Raw genomic sequence first — 18,739 nt, forward strand, 5'->3', positions numbered from 1 at the left:
TTGAGCATGTTTGGGATACTCTGGATTGACGAGTACGACAGCATGTTCCAGTTCCCGCCAACATCTGGCAACTTCGCACAGCCATTGAAGAGTAGTGGGACAACCTTTCACAGGCCACAATCAACAGCCTGATCAACTCTATGCGAAGGATATGTGTTGCGCTGCATATTTGTGTTCCCAGGCATGTGAAATCCACAGATTAGGGCCTAATTTATTTATTTAAATTGACTAATTTCCTTATATGGGGCGGCGGGGTAGCCTAGTGGTTAGAGCGTTGGACTAGTAACCGGAAGGTTGCAAGTTCAAACCCCCGAGCTGACAAGGTACAAATCTGTCGTTCTGCCCCTGAACAGGCAGTTAACCCGCTGTTCCTAGGCCGTCATTGAAAATAAGAATTTGTTCTTAACTGACTTGCCTGGTTAAATAAAGGTAAAATAAAATAAATAAAAAATATGAACTGTAACTCAGTAAAATCTTGGAAAATGGCGCATGTTGCATTTATATTTTGGTCCAGTATACAATTAAACATTATAGATACAAAATGCCATAAAGCTCAATGTATCAAAATAAACTACAAACTACTTGTATTTGGTAATGTATTTAATGAAAATACATGTATTTTGTATTTTAAAATAGAATGCTATGACTGTGATATGTTGTTGTTTATCAACCTTAGCTGAGCAAGTCACTCCGGAGAAGCATGTCTGCTAAGTGACCAACATTTTAATATATACAGTACCAGTCAAACATTTGGACACACCTACTCATTCAAGTTTAAAAAAAATAATAATATTCATCATTGTCGAATAATAGTGAAGACATCAAAACTATGAAATAACACATATGGAATCATATACCTTGATGACAGTCTTGAACATTATTGGCATTCTCTCAACTAGCTTCACCTGGAATGCTTTTCCAACAGTCTTGAAGGAGTTCCCACATATGCTGAGCACTTGATGGCTGCTTTTCCTTCACTCTGTGGTCCAACTCATCCCAAATCATCTCAATTAGGTTGAGGTCAGGTGATTGTGGAGGCCAGAACATCTGATGCAGCACTCCATCACTCTTCGTATTGGTCAAATAGCCCTTACACACAGCCTGGAGGTGTATTGGGTCATTGTCCTGTTGAAAAACAAATGATAGTCCCACTAAGCGCAAACCAGAGTGCCGTGGTAGCCATGCTGGTTAAGTGTGCCTTGAATTCTACATGTAAAATCCTTGTATACCATTGTATTAGCCAAGTATTGAGTTTATTTGTTAAAATTAATTGGTAATGTGTAAGTGAATAGGTTGGTTTACTTTTAAGTTTAATTTTTGACCAATAAAGTCACTTGTTAAAACTAGTTGCTCCTATCCTCTACTTTTTTGAACATTTTGTTAAAAATCGCGCAACATTTCAGCGCCCTGCTACTCATGCCAGGAATATAGTACGTTCATATGGTTAGAATGTGTGTATAGGAAACCCTCGGACGTTTTTAAAACTGGTTAAATCACGACTGTGGCTATTACATAACGTGCGTTACATCGGAAAGCGCAGGAAAACCTGATCACAGAAAATGGAAATAAATATCCTTGCGCCACTTCCAGCAATTGTTAACAGTGAGCCGAATTAGATAAGACCGAGCATTCAACTCCCACAGCATCCGCATGTAGTCGAGTATCTTGTGAATTTAATCCTCTTTGATTCTTGGTTGAACCGAAAGAGGGGCACGAACCTCCGGTCTCCGCCCAGATCATTCCGGAAGAGCTCTCTCCTGAAATTTTTTCCAAGACGACAGCTAATGATATGTACATCGCCTACGTATGATTTTTATCGCTTATTAACGTTTACTAATACCTAAAGTAGCATTACAAACGTATTTCGAAGTGTTTTGTGAAAGTTTATCGTCTACTTTTTGAATTTTAAAAATGACGTTACGTTGTGAAATCGCTGTTTTTTCGTTTATCACACAGTCCACATATAACGATATCTTGGCTTTATATGGCCCGATTTAATCGAAATAAAGACCCAATAGTGTTTATGGGACATCTAGGAGTGCCAACAAAGAAGATGGTGAAAGGTAATGACTGTTTTCTATTTTATTGTGCGGTTTGTGTAACGCCGAAATGCTAATTATTTTGTTTACGTCCCCTGCTGTGCTTTTCTGTTGTAGTGTATTGGTGCATGCTATCAGATAATAGCTTCTCATGCTGTCGCCGAAAAGCATTTTAAAAATCTGACTTGTTGCCTGGATTCACAACGAGTGTAGCTTTAATTTGATACCCTGCATGTGTATTTTAATGAACTTTTGAGTTTTAACTAATACTATTAGCATTTAGCGTAGCGCATTTGCATTTCCAGAGCTCTAGTTGGGACGCAAGCGTCCCAGGTAGAGGTAAGAGGTTAAGCTGTGGCCAATGGGAGTTGACCTGGTTAAGTGGAGGCCTGGGAAAAAAGAGAGGGAGAGAGACGTTGGAAAAGGGATGGACATTACAGTATGACCATTTTTGAAGAAAAATAATAAAAGATGCCGATAAAATAGAACAAAATCTATACCTACCGAGTTTTGAAGGGAAATAGTAATTTATTTTATAAGAGAGTTATTATCATTCTGTTAAGAAAGACTAAGTAAAGACTGAAGCTACCGTCTCATCGTGGAGGTATTTGACAGCCTTGAGGTTAGCCTAGCATCGTGCCACACTGAGAGAGAATTGCTTGGGGAAGATGAACAAGTTCATGCCTCCATGGGATATCTGTTACTGCTAAGGAGTACAGTCTGCATTGATAGCTGTGCTTGCTGTGGATCTTGTGAGGAAACCTGCACGGAGCTGCCATACTTCACTGAGGGAATATCTATGAGTAGTGAGTAACCACAATGGTGGGGTGCTTCGGGACATTATGTGTGTTGTCATTTTTTTTTATAGCTTGAACGCTCGCCAACAGGCTTAAGCAAGCTCAAAATAATTTGGACATGGTTGTGCATGACTCTTTGGGGTTTATTATTATTTATTTTTTTGATGTGGTACAGGGATGTTTCAATTTCATTTAATGCATGGGAAAGCATATCATTATACAATAACAAAAATCTATAATCATTCCATCTGAAGTTAAATACGCTATTTGTCATCACCCTACATAGTTTACAATAGGGATTCTTATAGGAGATGTCCTTCTCACCTAACACGCCATGCTGTTGAGATATTCTATGTAAGATAAAATCGTGAGAATCAAATTCGAGCCTGGTGAGAGGGTTACATAAATAAATCACAGACAGTGTCACCAGCAAAGCACCCCTACACCATCACACCTTCTTCTCCATGCTTCACAGTGGGAACTACACATGCGGGGATCATCCGTTCACGTACTCTGCGTCCCACAAAGACTCAGCGGTTGGAACCAAAAATCTAAACTTTGGAGTCATCAGACCAAAGGATATATTTCCACTGGTCTAATGTCCATAGCTTGTGTTCTTGGCCCAAGCAAGTCTCTTCTTCTTATTGGTGTCCTTTAGTAGTGGTTTCTTTGCAGCAATTCGACCATGAAGGCCTGATTCACACAGTCTCCTTTGAACAGTTGATGTTGAGATGTGTCTGTTACTTGAACTCTGCGAAGCATTTATTTGGGCTGCAATTTTTGAGGCTGGTAACTCTAATGAACTTATCCTCTGCAGCAGAGGTGATTGTGGAGGCCAGGTCATCTGATGCAGCACTCCATCACTCTTCTTCTTGGTCAAATAGCCCTTACACAGCCTGGAGGTGTTTTCTTGGTAAAAACCAAGATGGTGTAGCAGTCAGACGTCTTTTGTCATGTCCCGTGTAGATATATTTTTACATTTTTCTTAACCTCAACTTCAACATACTCTCCTGCAATCCGCCTTACCCAATGTGGTTTGGATCTGCTATTTGATTTACCTCTGAACCAGAACCCCAACAGAAGCTAGCCAGCTAACTATCTATTAGCTAGTAGTCAGCTAGCCACTGCTAGCGGTCATCAGCTACCTTTAGCCCAGACAACTCTCGCCTCAAATCAGAGCAAATTGGACTTATTTTTCTCCATATCTCCAGATTCCAACCCCATGCTCTGAACCTTTTCACCTGGATCATCGTGGCTAGCTAGCTGCTATCCGATTGGCTACTCCTGGCTAACATCTCTGTCCCGAAGCAAGAACCACTTAGCCTGGAGCTAGCCTTGCTAGGCACATCTCCTGGCTAGCGAAGGGGTCCATCAGCCACTCATTGGGCTACAATACCTATTTTGCCAATTGGCCTGGACCCTTGCCAACCCATCACAGCTGGATTACCGACGTAATTCGCCCGAGTTTTTTTTCTCCAACTGACTCACCCGTCGCGATGTCCCCTGAATGCCCATCTGCTAGCCTGCTAGCCGCGGCCAGCTAGCTATCTAGAGCATATGGGACTGTTAGCTTAAGAGGCCCATCGGACAAATTCTTTGGCCACTCTACCTATTTTGCCAATTGGCCTGGACCCCTTTTTACCACACAGAGCCCTGCTGATCCAAGACGACATAACAGCACGATGGGGCTACAACAGACTTCTTCCATCGCAACATCCCTCTAAGGCCCTTCAGCTAGCTTGCTAGTTGCCTGAATCGCCATGTCTCCTGCCCGCGGAGCCACTCACTGGACTCCTATGATCACTCAGCTATGCATGCATCTCCCTAATGTCAATATGCCTTGTCCATTGCTGTTTTGGTTAGTAATTATTGCCTTATTTCACTGTAGAGCTGCTAGCCCTGCTCAATATGCCCTAGTTAACCCTTTAGATCCACCTCCCACACATGCAGTGACCTCACAAGGTTTAAATGTTTCTAGAGACAATTTCTCTCTCATCGTCACTCGATGCATTGGTTTACCTGCACTGTATTGACATCCTACCATACCTTTGTCTGTACATTATGCCTTTTGTTTTATTCACTGCCTTAGCACACTCTGCCAACCCGGATGTTCTAGCTGTGTCTGAATCCTGGCTAAGGAAGACGACCAAAAACCCTGAAATTTCCATCCTATAACTATAACATTTTCCGACAAGATAGAACTGCCAAAGGGGGCGGAGTTGCAATCTACTGCAGAGATAGCCTGCAGAGTTCTGTCCTACTATCCAGGTCTGTTGCCAAACAATTTGAGCTTCTACTTTAAAAAATCTAATTTACCAGAAACAAGTCTCTCACCGTTGCCGCTTGCTATAGACCACCTTTTGCCCCCAGCTGTTCCTTGGACACCATATGTGAATTGATTGCCCTCCATCTATCTTCAGAGCTTGTGCTGTTAGGTGACGTAAACTGGGACATTCTTAACACCCCGGCCATCCTCCAATCTAAGCTTGATGCCCTCAATCTCACATAAATTATCAATGAACCTACCAGGTATCAAATCAAATTTCAAATCAAATGTATTTATCTAGCCCTTCTTACATCAGCTGATATCTCAAAGTGCTGTACAGAAACCCAGCCTAAAACCCCAAATAGCAAACAATGCAGGTGTAGAAGCACGTTGGCTTGGAAAAACTCCCTAGAAAGGTTAAAACCTAGGACGAAACCTAGAGAGGAACCAGGCTATGAGAGGTGGCCAGTCCTCTTCTGGCTGTGCCAGAATTCTAAGCACTTAACCAGCTTTGACCTGAGGTGAGTTTATTAGAAATTATGATAATTGCACAGCCTTTATGGAGGCAATCCCTGACCATATTCACACAGATAGCCCACTTTGAGACCATTTAAACAAGATTCAGGGCCCATTTGGGACCCATGTTGAAGCCCACATACCCATGCATGACTGCAAGTGCACCTAACTGGGTCCCAGAGACAGTCCCTGACCCTATTCACAACTCATAGCCCACTTACAGCCCATTTAAAAAGTATCCTGGGCCCAGTTGGGACCCATGTTGTAGCCGACATGGGTTTGCCTGTGTGTGACCCTAAAGGTTAACCCAACTGGGTATCAGCTAAGGCAGGTATTCCCTAACTGGGGTACGCGCAATGCCGTCGGTGGTACGCCAAGTAAAAATGTGTTTCACATATTCAAACAGTCCATTTATATTTTCCAATGGGGCTGGCTATACATTTGTATTTTTTGCCAAAAATACATTTTAACCATCTAGTGTTCAGCGAAATAACTTCATAATGTCAAATACAGGTAGCCTAGTCAAATAATTAACATCCAATCACATTAACCGTTACTCTCTAGCGGGAATTCCACTAACGGTCCATATGTAGCCAAACGTAGCTGCTGCTCATGTTGCTATCCGTACTGATGGCGCAAAAGCCATGACAGTAAGACATAGTGGAGTGGTAATGTGTGTGCAAGCAGTTGCTCCCGACACCAGTTGGGTACACTGCAGCATTCACACTGTATCATCCACCTAGAGGTTCTTGATGCCAAGGGAATGCCTGACAGCTTTAAAAACGTTTTGGACACTACAGTGAAAATGGTTAACTTTGTTAAAGCAAGGTCCCTGAACTCTCGTGTATTTTCTGCACTATGCAATAATATGGTCAGCGACCACATAATGCTTTTACAATATACAGAAGTGCACTGGTTATCAAGGGGAATGTATTGACACGCTTTTTGGAATTGAGAGCTTAAAGTTTTCTTTACTGACCATAGTTTTCACGTGTCTGACTGCTTGCATGATGAGTTTCTCACACAACTGGCCTATCTGGGTGATGTTTTTTCTCGCCTGAATGAACTGACTGTAGGATTACAGGGACACTCCACAACTATATTCAAAGTGGGGGACATAATTGAGGCTATGAGTAAAAGTTGGAGCTTGTGTCTGTCTGCATTAACAAGGACCACACACAGGTCTTTCCAACATTGTATGATTTTTTTTGTGTGCAAATGAACTCAAGCTTACGGACATAGTCAAATGTGACATAGCGAAGCACCTTTAGTAGTTGGGCAATTAGGCAGGTACTTTCCCAAACAGATGACACAAACAACTGGATTCGTTATCCCTTTCATACCTTGCCTTGAGTCCACTTACCGATATCTGAATTGGGCTCAGAGTTTCTTGTTTTGGCAAATCGCGCTGTTAAGACAGTGATGCCCTTTGCAACCACGTACTGTACCTATGTGAGAGTGGATTCTCGGCCCTCACTAGCATGAAAACTAAATACAGGCACAGACTGTGTGTGGAAAATTATTTCAGACTGAGACTCTCTCTAATACAACCCAACATTTCAGAGTTGTGTGCATCCTTTTAAGCACACCCTTCTCATTAACCTGTGGGGAGTTATTCACCATTTCTGATGAACAAATAAGGTTTTATATGTAAGATGGTTAAATAAAGAGCAAAATTATTGATTATTATTATATTATTACAGTTTTTCTCAATTGCTAAAACACAATTTCTGGAACCTTGCTCCATTTCCTGAAAACATTAAACACAAAACCTCATCTTCAAGCACTATTTACATAACCTCTGACTCCTCTTGCAAAATGAAACATTCGCCTCAAAACAGTTTTACCTGTGTTCAAAATCAAACACTGCTCTCAAATCATAAAAGTGATCAAAATGATATACACTCTCAAGCAGTCAGTAAACAATACACCGAATAATAGAAAACACATTGTTCAAAACATACAACTCTCAGGGAGAAGTACATTTTTAATCTACAAAAAAATATTTTTCTGTCATTGTATGAATGAAATCATGTTCCATCATAGTAGCTCAAAATTGATCAGAAATTACTACTCTGCTTTTCTCTTTGCAATTTTGTTTTTTGTTCTTCCTCCTCCTTGTACCCCTATTTTTACAGTACTGTACCCTGCATCTACAAACTTGTCCTTTGTCTCTATGATACTGTAATTCTTGTTCTTTGTTGATATGAACCTGCAACCAGTCAAAATCTACTGAGCAGTCAGTACTGTTAATAAATGGAAAGCACAATGTTCAGGGCCATACAATTCATCCATTGTACAGTATACAGCCTACAATGCACTGTACTACAGTATCCATTCTCAGACTTTCTCCTTCCCACCTTCAACAACCTGTTTGCTCTCTGAACTGGCTTATATTGGTTGTGTCCCATCATTTGAAACAGTTAACAGTTAAATCAATTTTGAGTGGTTGTGTTCAATCAATGACATATGTTCTCTATTTTTATTTGATTGTTGTCACTTGTGTTTACCAGTATGGATGACATGTGCATTAGAGTGCAGAATGTGTTTTGAGAATGAGAATGTGTTAAGAGTTTTGCTGAAAAGTCTAAGTGAGATCTGCAAATTGTGTTTTATCATGTGAAATGGTTTAAGGTATTGACAACAGACTGCATAATTAGCTAAATGAGTCCATGCAACTGAGAACTTTGTTCAGCCAATGTGTTTTAGCAATTGAGAAAAACTGTATTTGTGCCCTGGTCCTATAAGAGCTCTTTGTCACTCCCATGAGACGGGTTGTGACAAAAACTCACTCATTCTTATGTTTAATAAATGTATCATATAGTGTGTGGCAGGCTTACAATGATGGCAAAAAAACTACATTTGAGAGTGCGCTGACCCTGGTGCTAGAGGGGGTACCCAGCTGGAAGTTGAATGTTTGAAGGGGTACGGGACTATACAAAGTTTGGGAACCACTGAAAGGTAACCATTTAGAGCCCTTGCCAAATTGAAACCCATGAAGCCCATATTAATCCAGGTGGCATACACTGGGTTGTTGGCTGGGTTGTTGTTGGGAGGTGGGGATCAGGGATAATGAGGGGCGGGGAGGAGCGATCAGGGGTAGTAATGGGCTCGGGCAGTTGAAGGTGGTGGTATGCTGAGGGGTCTAGGAGGGGGAGTCGGTTTTTTGAAGGGAATTGGGAGTTGTGCTGTGAGGTCAGGTGCAGTAGGGACAATGGGGGATGGATTTGGGACTGTAGGGGCTAGGGTGGTGGTATCAGGGGTGGTAAATAGTAGGTGGGCAGGAAAGGAGTGGTATGGGAAATGTTTTGGAGGGGGAGACGGTTCCTCTGAAGGGGTAGGGGACTTTGAGAGCCTGCGTGCTGGCTTTGGGATTCTGATTCTGGGGTTGTTTTGTGGTCTGGTATCTTGCTGGTGTGTTTTGTCTTTTTTTTGTATGTTCTTTAGATATTGTTGTAGGATGGTCGGTGAACTGGGGAGACAGGTCGGGCCGTGGTCAAGCCACTGTTACCGTTGCTGCCTTCTGGTCCATCCAAAGAAAAAGATAGGGGGAGAGAGGGTAGAGAGAGTAGAGGGAGGCATACAACCCCAGTTCGTAGGACTGAAAAAGAATGCATGCAACAAGCATCTTTGTCACTACAATTCACTCAAAAGGCAAGGCACTCTGGGAAATATGCAAATAAAGCTTTACACTAAGCAGTGTGTTAATTCAACACTGTTCAGTGTCTACACTGTTCAGTGTCTATACGGGTCCACACTTTCAGTGTCAATTTTACACTGGGGAATTTGCTGTGTGGCATACTAAGAGAAGTGGAGGACCATTCCAGAGAGAGAGAAAGGGAGAAAGAGCAATAGAGAAAGAGATTTCTGTATGGAAATGAATATGAGCCAGACTTCCAATAACTCTGAAAACCTTCTCCCTATTGTTCCCATTTTCCCCATCTGACAGGGTGGAGAGCCGTGCAGTTTGAAAATGGAAGGAGGAAATACAGCAGATAAGAAAACAAAGCTGTTCCAGCAAAGCAGAGAGGATTCAGTCTCAGGAGAGGAGACTGACTGGAATTAAAGATTTTTAAAATCCCCAAAACAAATTGAATTCTATCAATCCCTCTTGAATATTCCATGGGAGAAGGAAAGTTTTCATCATATGCATTATTAATGAACACTTTAGGAGATGATTTGACTGCTAAATGAATGACAGTTAAAATGTTAAAATACATTTTGAGGGGGTTAAAACATCCTGACTTTGTCTTTGTGCTTTCTTCCTTATGTGGTGCTTTTCTTCTCCTCGAGCATTTGTTATACTTGGAAGCAGTCAGTCTAGCAGGTACAGAACTTGGCTGCATGTAAGGTATTCCTAAAGGAAGAAAATGGCTCACTTTCATTAATTTCTCAAGCAAATCTGATATTCCCTCCTCAAATAATAAGCCTGTTTACACACCCTATTTGTGCAGACTACATTTACATAATTTAACAGACACTCTAATCCAGAGTGATTTACAGGAGCAATTAGGGTGAAGCGCCTTGCTCAAGGGCACATTGACAGATTTTTCACCTAGTCAGCTCGAGGATTCGGTTACTGGCTCAACGCTCTTAACCGCCAGGCTACCTGCCGCCCTAGGGGTGCTTCCCAAATGGCACCCTATTCCCTATATAGTGCACTACTTTGGTCAAACGTAGCACACTACATCGAAAATAGGCTGCCATTTGGGATGCAACCTAGATAGATCTGGTCTGGTGTCAACGTGTTGATTACTTTGAGAGAGTAATTATTCTGCCTAATTACATGAAGCAGTATGAAGAGCCCTGCTTCTATATTTAGCACATTGTGGAGGTAAAGATGAACAATGGGCCATTCAAACAGTCACCCCTATATAACACTACAATTAATTTCTCTAATTGGAAGTAAACACAAAGTAACATAATTAACAATGTATGTCGTTAGTTTGAAATCCTTTTCCTGGAGTGAGAGGATATGTTGGCATCCGATTCTAGGTGCTTGAAATGTGCCTTAGAGTGATAAGCACTAAAGCTCTTTCATGTGAGCACACACAGGTGTTCTGAACTTTTGTTCTTACTGTTCTGATTCGGACAACACTACTCTGAGGTGATTCTAAGGGAACACTTACAAATTCCAGAAAGGTCTGCAAAAAAAGAGTTATGCAGCCATAGAGAACCATCCCTGCCTTGCTTCATGATTCTCTCAATTCCTCATTAGAAACGTCAAGACTTTCAGACATCAAATAAAAGAGAGAGAGAAAGCGAAAGGGAAAAAATGAGAGATAGTACCTCAGAGAGGAAGACAAAGTGAAAGAACGAGAGAGAGAGAAGTGGTCGTTAAAGGGGAAGAGAGAGAAAGTGAAAGAATAAGAGAGAGAGAGAGACAGAAAAAGAGAAAGGAAGAGAGAGGGTGAATGTGAGAGAGAGATAAGCGGTTAGTAAAGAGGGAGAGAGAGAGTACTTCTCTCAGTAATGCATCTACAGTACCTGCCAGGGCCACTCAGGCCACATAAACATTGACAGCAGGTAATGAGGTGCTGATGGAGGGACCTGACCAAACAGTGATGTGATTGTTGTGACAGCCAGGCTAATACCTGGGATCACACCTCAGGATGCTGGCCAGGGCACGGCTTATGCAAACACTTTGATGAAAGAAAAGAGAAAGCTAAGCACTGACTGACTCTCTTGCTCTCTCTCTCTCTCCCTTTCTCTCTCTCTCTCCACTCAACGATTCAACTGTATGGCTTACCTGCCTCATGGTGTAGGTGTAATACTGTGGTATCTCCTTTCCTTAATGTTGGAATGTTGGCAAACTGTCTCTTTTAAATACTGAGGCAGGCATAAGAATAGAAAGCAGAGAGGCAATGCATTCTGAGGCAGGCCTGTTAGATTTCAGTTCAAGAGAGAATGAAAACGTATTCAATCAAAACAGGTTCACAGAGTTCTGGCATTGGCAAAGGCCAATACATTATGCCCAGTTGAATTGTGAATTGCTATGCATTCGAGTTTCTTGTAGTCTCACTGTAAACATTGCACATCTCTCTCTTTCGCTCTAGTCATGTTCGATTGACCACAGCCCTAAATGTAAACTTGAGTCGGTGTTATGTCCATTCTCCAAAACACATTTGGGTTTAACTTAAAAGATCCCAACGTTGTATGTAAGACTAGCATGAGTCATAAAGACTAATAAAGACACTGGGAGGGAGGATAGAAACAAAAATTCAGACAGGGTAAGTCATACAGAAATGTAGATATCAGCAGTGGAAAGACAGAGACTGGAATGGAGGAATGAAGGGATGGAGGACAGAAACAGACAGTCAGTCAGACAGAGAGGATGTATGGCAGGTTTCTTTTACTACTCCTTATTCCATGAAAATCACTGTAAGTTATCTTGCAAAGGACCCATACTTTTAGGCTTTCTAATCCAAGATTTTACAGTGCAAATATCTTGTTCTCTTACAACAGGCTGAAGGATTTGGAACCATCTGCTCTCAAGGCTACTTTTCAAACTAAACAGTAATAATCCTCCCAGTGACAACCTGGGAGAGAGGGAAGGAGGGAGATATGGCAATACAGATAAAGGAGAGACAGTCTGTTAGCAGAAACCTCCTAGATGCAAAACAAAAGTAGTCCTCCTTATTATTACCAATGGTATTGGATACAAGATAAAGAAGACAAATTACTGTGATGCAGGGAAAATGTACAAATCTTCAAACAACCAAATGTGCATACACGGTCTGTGCTGCACATACAGGGGAATGTGCTCATAATCTAATATATAAAAATTCAGCTCTGCAGAATGTTTACTCTGCAAGCTTTTGACTACTGGACATTTTTCCATCATTGTACTGTTGTAATGTATCAGTTAATCAATAATATGCAGGATGCTGGCTTCCTAAAGCCATTATAATGGATTAAGGATCATTTTTGCCAGCCATAAGCAGTGATGTAATTCAATAGTCAATATTCAATGCTACCTAGTTTAGCATACTCACTATAATGCTGCGTTATAATAAGGGTTTTTGTAATGACTGATATTCTTTACTCAGGATGTTGTTGTTTATTGATTGTTGTTCATTGTTGTGTTCGAGGGATGGACCTTGATATATATACCTTGATATATAACATGATCTCACAACGAACTCTCATATTGGTAGAATTACGCAGAGAAATACATGGTACACTCACAAACTTCTACAGGTGCACAATCGAGAGCATCCTGTCGGGCTGTATCACCGCCTGGTATGGCAATTGCTCCGCCCACAACCGTAAGGCTCTCCAGAGGGTAGTGAGGCCTGGCAAACGCATCACCGGGGGCAAACTACCTGCCCTCCAGGACACCTACACCACCCGATGTCACAGGAAGGTCAAAAAGATAATCAAGGACAACAACCACCCGAGCCACTGCCTGTTCACCCCGCTATCATCCAGAAGGCGAGGTCAGTACAGGTGCATCAAAGCTGGGACCGAGAGACTGAAAAACAGCTTCTATCTCAAGGCCATCAGACTGTTAAACAGCCACCACTACACTGACCCAACTCCAGCCACTTTAATAATGGGAATTGATGGGAAATGATGTAAATATATCACTAGCCACTTTAAACAATGCTACCTTATATAATGTTACTTACCCTACATTATTCATCTCATATGCATACGTATATCCTGTACTCTACATCATCGACTGCATCCTTATGTAATACATGTATCACTAGCCACTTTAACTATGCCACTTTGTTTACTTTGTCTACATACTCATCTCATATGTATATACTGTACTCGATACCATCTACTGTATGCTGTTCTGTACCATCTCTCATTCATATATCCTTATGTACATATTCTTTATCCCCTTACACTGTGTATAAGATAGTAGTTTTGGAATTGTTAGTTAGATTACTTGTTGGTTATCACTGCATTGTCGGAACTAGAAGCACAAGCATTTCGCTACACTCGCACTAACATCTGCTAACCATGTGTATGTGACAAATACAATTTGATTTGATTTGATTTGTACTCTATACCATCTACTGCATCTTGCCTGCGCCGCACGGCCATCGCTTATCCATATATTTATATGTACATATTCTTATTCATTCCTAGGTAGTTTTTGTGAAATTGTTAGATTACTGCACGGTCGAAACAGGAAGCACAAGCATTTCGCTACACTCGCATTAACATCTGCTAACAATGTCTATGTGATCAATAAAATTTTATTGGATTTGATTGGATTTACTGTATATTCTCAGAATCACAAAACGTGTGATATTTACATCAAGCAAGTAAGTGAGGTGTTCAGGTAATGGTGTAGTTGGGGGTATCTAAATAGAAGGTGATCATATCTTCAAAGTCATGCTCTCTTTTGGTTGGAGGAGAAGAAGTAATTATCAGTATTTTCTCCGGCCTGGAGGGGAACCTCTCCTCAGGCTGCTGCATATTCATGATCCTGTCCTCTTTTGTTGGGACGACTAAAAGAGGAAAATCCTGATTACAGCTCTGGGAGTTCAGCCCTGTTCATCTATCCCAGTCCCTGTTTAGAGGTACACTGGCAGTTCACTGGTGTCGTGTCTTTGGCTATGCTGGATTAAGTGATATGACATGCTATTCTATAAAATAATTTCTCTGTAATTAATATTACCTGATTAAACAAATCATGTAAATGTAATTAACCAGAAATTCGGGGCACCACGAAATAATGTTTATAGAGCTGTTATCTCCCGAATAAACTCTTAATAAAGACCTGGTAATCTTTTACATCAATAGCAGTCAATATTCAATCGTCACCTTGTTTCAGTCTCATCTGAACATTGTAGAATTCTTCACGAACCGTGGCTAACAAGTTGAATCAGCTATACAAACTTTGGTTTAATTATTTATTTACTAAATACCTAAATAATCACACAGAATGGATCATACATTGATTACTAATTATGTCCTACAAGAAAACGTCCCTGGTGGACGGACCTGTATTACGGCTGGTTACACAAAGAGAGGGGGTTGGGCTTGAATGAAAGCGCGGGAAGACTGAGTAACAAAGGGAGAAGCTATGCTATCGTAAATACAGAATCTTATGCATTTTAAATAACCGCCCATTTTGAAAATGAAAATGCAATAAATATTTACTCTGAGCTACGCTTCGGTAGGTTGGTCGTGGATGCTGGCCGTGTTGCCAAACAGAGATCTTCCTTGTCCTTTGAAGAGTGTCTCTGGTGGTAAACTGTGTTGTTTTTTCGAACAGTTCCTTTGTCCGTCCTTTCCTAGCTCACGTTTACAGTGGCTAGGAGGTATCACTTCTGGAGTGAATAACAGTTCAAAGTTCATACCAAGTTGCCATGCTATATGCTCATGCTATATTCTGGCTGGTATAGTCGAAATTCACCCTTGGAGGTCATCACCTTCACATTGAAATTCGATGCTAATTTCGTTAGGTTCTTGCTGATGTTGGCTTAGTTCTGTAGGTGGTCTTTGTCCTTCTAACATAGGGCTCTCACCCTAATGTACCCGGAACACCTTATTATCTGAACACTTTCAACATAGGACTGTCGCCCTAATGTCATCGGAACAGAAAGTTATATTTTTGTAAAGGGCTTATTTAGTGGAGGGAGAGAAGGGTGCGTTTATAGTTTATAACCAATGTCTTTTCACAGGGGCAGGCCACTGAGTGAGCAGAGCTTTAACCTTATGAAAACACAATTCTCTCATTTGGAAGCTAAAATTACATTGAATCTTTTCACAAATAGTTTCATATTTAAACATTTAAATTGCACAACAATTACATGTGAATCTGATGCCTATAATGTGTAGACTTTCCAAGATACAGTTTATGTCATCCTATCATTAATAAGAATGTCTCAGATGACAAATGAACTGACATCATATTCATTAAGTACCAACACATATTTTCAACTGGTTGGATTACCGAAATGTGGTTATTTCCCTCCACCTTATGATGTTCCCAGAATCTATATGTTTAACAAAGGCTCTTCAAGAGTCTTTCTGTTGAGTCAAGAGAGAGAGGGAAGGGAGAAAGGTATTCATGGGGGGGTCATAAACCTACCCCCAGGCCAACGTCATGACACTGGTAATTATTCAATCAACTCAAATCAAATCAAATATTTATTGGCACATGCTTTGTAAACAACAGATGAACTGCTTACTAAAGGCCCTTCCCAACAATGAAGAATATAAGAAACAAATTAATTATAATAATAATAATAATAGAAAAAAATAGTAACAGGAGGAATAAATACACAAAGAGCAATGTTAGCTTGGCAAAATGTGCAGGGGTACGAGGAAATGTAGGTATGTCCAGTGCATTTGGAATTTATTCAGACTAGAGGTAGACCGATTAATCGGAATGGCCGATTAATTCGATTTTGATTTCAAGTTTTCATAACAATCGGTAATCGGCATTTTTGGACAGCGATTATGGCTGATTACATTGCACTCCACGAGGAGACTGCGTGGCAGGCTGACTACTTGTTATGCGAGTGCAGCAAGGAGCCAAGGTAAGGTGCTAGCTAGCATTTAATTTATCTTATAAAAAACAATCAATCTTAACAACACATGGTTGATGAAATTACTAGTTTATTTATCTAGCTTGTCCGACGTTGCATATAATCGATGCGGTGCCTGTTAATTTATCATTGAATCACAGCCTACTTCGCCAAACGGGTGATTTAACAAGCGCATTCGCAAAAAAAGCACTGTCGTTGCACCAATGTACCTAACCATAAACATCAATGCATTTCTTAAAATCAATACACAAGTATATATATATTTAAACCTGCATATTTAGTTAATATTGCCTGCTAACATGAATTTCTTTTAACTAGGGAAATTGTCACTTCTCTTGCGTTCTGTGCAAGCAGAGTCAGGGTATATGCAGCCGTTTGGGTCGCCTGGCTCGTTGCGAACTGTGTGAAGACCATTTCTTCCAGACAAAGACTGTAATTAATTTGTCACAATTGTACATAATTATGACATAACATTGAAGGTTGTGCAATGTAACAGCAATATTTAGACTTAGGGATGCCATTCGTTAGATAAAATACAGAACAGAACAGTATTTCACTGAAAGAATAAACGTTTTGTTTTCAAAATGATAGTTTCCGGATTTGACAATATTAATGACCTAAGGCTCATATTTCTGTGTGTTATTATACTATAATTAAGTCTATGATTTGATAGAGCAGTCTGACTGAGCGGTGGTAGGCAGCAGCAGGCTCGTTAGCATTCATTCAAACAGCACATTCCTGCATTTGCCAGCAGCTCTTCGCTGTGCTTCAAGCATTGCGCTGTTTATGACTTCAAGCCTATCAACTCCTGAGATTAGGCTGGCAATACTAAAGCAACTATTAGAACATTCAATAGTCAAAGGTATATGAAATACAAATGGTATAGAGAGAAATAGTCTTATAATAACTACAACCTAAAACTTCTTACCCGGGAACATTTAAAAGGAACCACCAGCTTTCATATGTTCTGATCAAGGAACTTAAACAGATTTTTTTTTACATGGCACATATTGCACTTTTTCTTTCTTCTACAACACTTTGTTTTTGCATTATTTAAACCAAATTTAACATGTTTCATTATTTATTTGAGACTAAATGTATTTTATTGATGTATTATATTAAGTTAAAATAAGTGTTCATTCAGTATTGTTGTAATTGTCATTATTTTTATTATCGACCCAAGATGGCATAGCAGTCAGACGTCCTTTGTCCTCGTCTTGTTGTGTCCCGTGTATATATATATATATATATATATATATATTTACATCTTTTCCTTGCATATCTTTTTATATATATACATTTTTTTAAAAATCTCAACTTCAAAACACTCTCCTGCAACCCGCCTCGCCAATTAAAAAAAATAAATATATATTATTCACCTCAAATCTGAAATCCACAATAGAAGCCAGAAGCTAGCCACAAATCCACAATAGTAGCCAGAAGCTAGCCAGAAGCTAGACAGTTTACTGGCTAACGTTAGTATTCAGCTAACCACGGTTGGTGATCATCAGCTATCCTTTTGCTCGAAAAGCTATCGCCAGTTTTGTACAACGCGACTCAGACCAGAGCATGGACCTATTTTCTCTCCATATCCCCTGATTTCTACCACAAGCTCTGGACATTTACACCTGGATCTTGCAGCTAGCTAGCTGCTAACTGCTATCCGAGTGACAGGCTTACGTCGGTCACGGAGCAAACATCAATTATTCCGGAGCTAGCCAGCTGAAGAGTTCCATCAGCCACTCCTGGGCTACAATCACCTATCCGGACCCGTTTTACTGCCGACGCGGAGCCCCACCGGGCCTTCACGACTGGACTACCAACGTTATCTGCCCGAGGGAGTTATCCAACTGGCACCTCCGTCGCGACGTTACCTGAACTCTCATTTGCGGCCCGCTAATCGTTAGCCGTCTTATCGGCTGCTATCTGAATAGGTCTTTCGGACAATTTTCTTGGGTCACTATAACTATATCTATTTTGCCAATTGGATTGGTCCCTGGTTTCAATGATGTTTCTAGAGACAATATCTCTCTCATAATCACTCAATGCCTAGGTTTACCTCCACTGTATTCACATCCTACCACACCTTTGTCTGTACATTATACCTTGAAGCTGTTTTATCGCCCCCAGAAACCTCCTTTTACTCTCTGTTCCGGACGTCCTAGTGTCACGTTCTGACCTTTATTTCCTTTGTTTTGTATTTATTGAGTATGGTCAGGGCGTGAGTTGGGTGAGCAGTCTATGTTTGTTTTTCTATGATTTGGGGATTTGTATGTTTCGGCCTAGTATGGTTCTCAATCAGAGGCAGGTGTCATTAGTTGTCTCTGATTGAGAATCATACTTAGGTAGCCTGGGTTGCACTGTTTGTTTGTGGGTGATTGTCTATGCTAGTTGCTTGTGTCAACACAGGTCTCATTTGTGGCTTCACGCTCGTTATTGGTTTATTGTTTTTGTATGCAGTGTTCAGTACTTTCTTTAATTAAATATTCACTATGAACACATACCACGCCGCATTTTGGTCCTCTGATCCTTCTCGCCTCTCCTCTTCAGATGAAGAGGAGGAAGACCGTGACACCTAGACGACAAATGCTCATAGCTTGTAGC

This window comes from Oncorhynchus nerka, linkage group LG1, assembly GCF_034236695.1.
Source record: "Oncorhynchus nerka isolate Pitt River linkage group LG1, Oner_Uvic_2.0, whole genome shotgun sequence".
Taxonomy (NCBI): Eukaryota; Metazoa; Chordata; class Actinopteri; order Salmoniformes; family Salmonidae; genus Oncorhynchus; species Oncorhynchus nerka.